Source organism: Phocoena phocoena, chromosome 5 (genome assembly GCF_963924675.1).
Source record: "Phocoena phocoena chromosome 5, mPhoPho1.1, whole genome shotgun sequence".
In the NCBI taxonomy this organism is placed as follows: Eukaryota; Metazoa; Chordata; class Mammalia; order Artiodactyla; family Phocoenidae; genus Phocoena; species Phocoena phocoena.
In genome coordinates this window covers 96,963,767-96,963,984 of record NC_089223.1, presented here as the reverse complement: position 1 = coordinate 96,963,984, position 218 = coordinate 96,963,767, and positions in this window count along the sequence as shown.

Here is a 218-nt window from a genome sequence, read left to right as displayed (position 1 = left end):
AGATTTATAAATAAGTCCTGAATAGTAGAGACATAATTTAAAATAACATCATTAAGGTAAAAATAAAACTCAATTTAAACAAAATAAAAACCTAGATGAATATTTGAAATGATAACAAAGGCCTTGTTTGGAGTGGAGGAGGATAGATTATAGATGTTGATTAATTTGTTGTAAATAATAAATTATTTTTCAAATTGTAATATGTAAGATGCATTGTT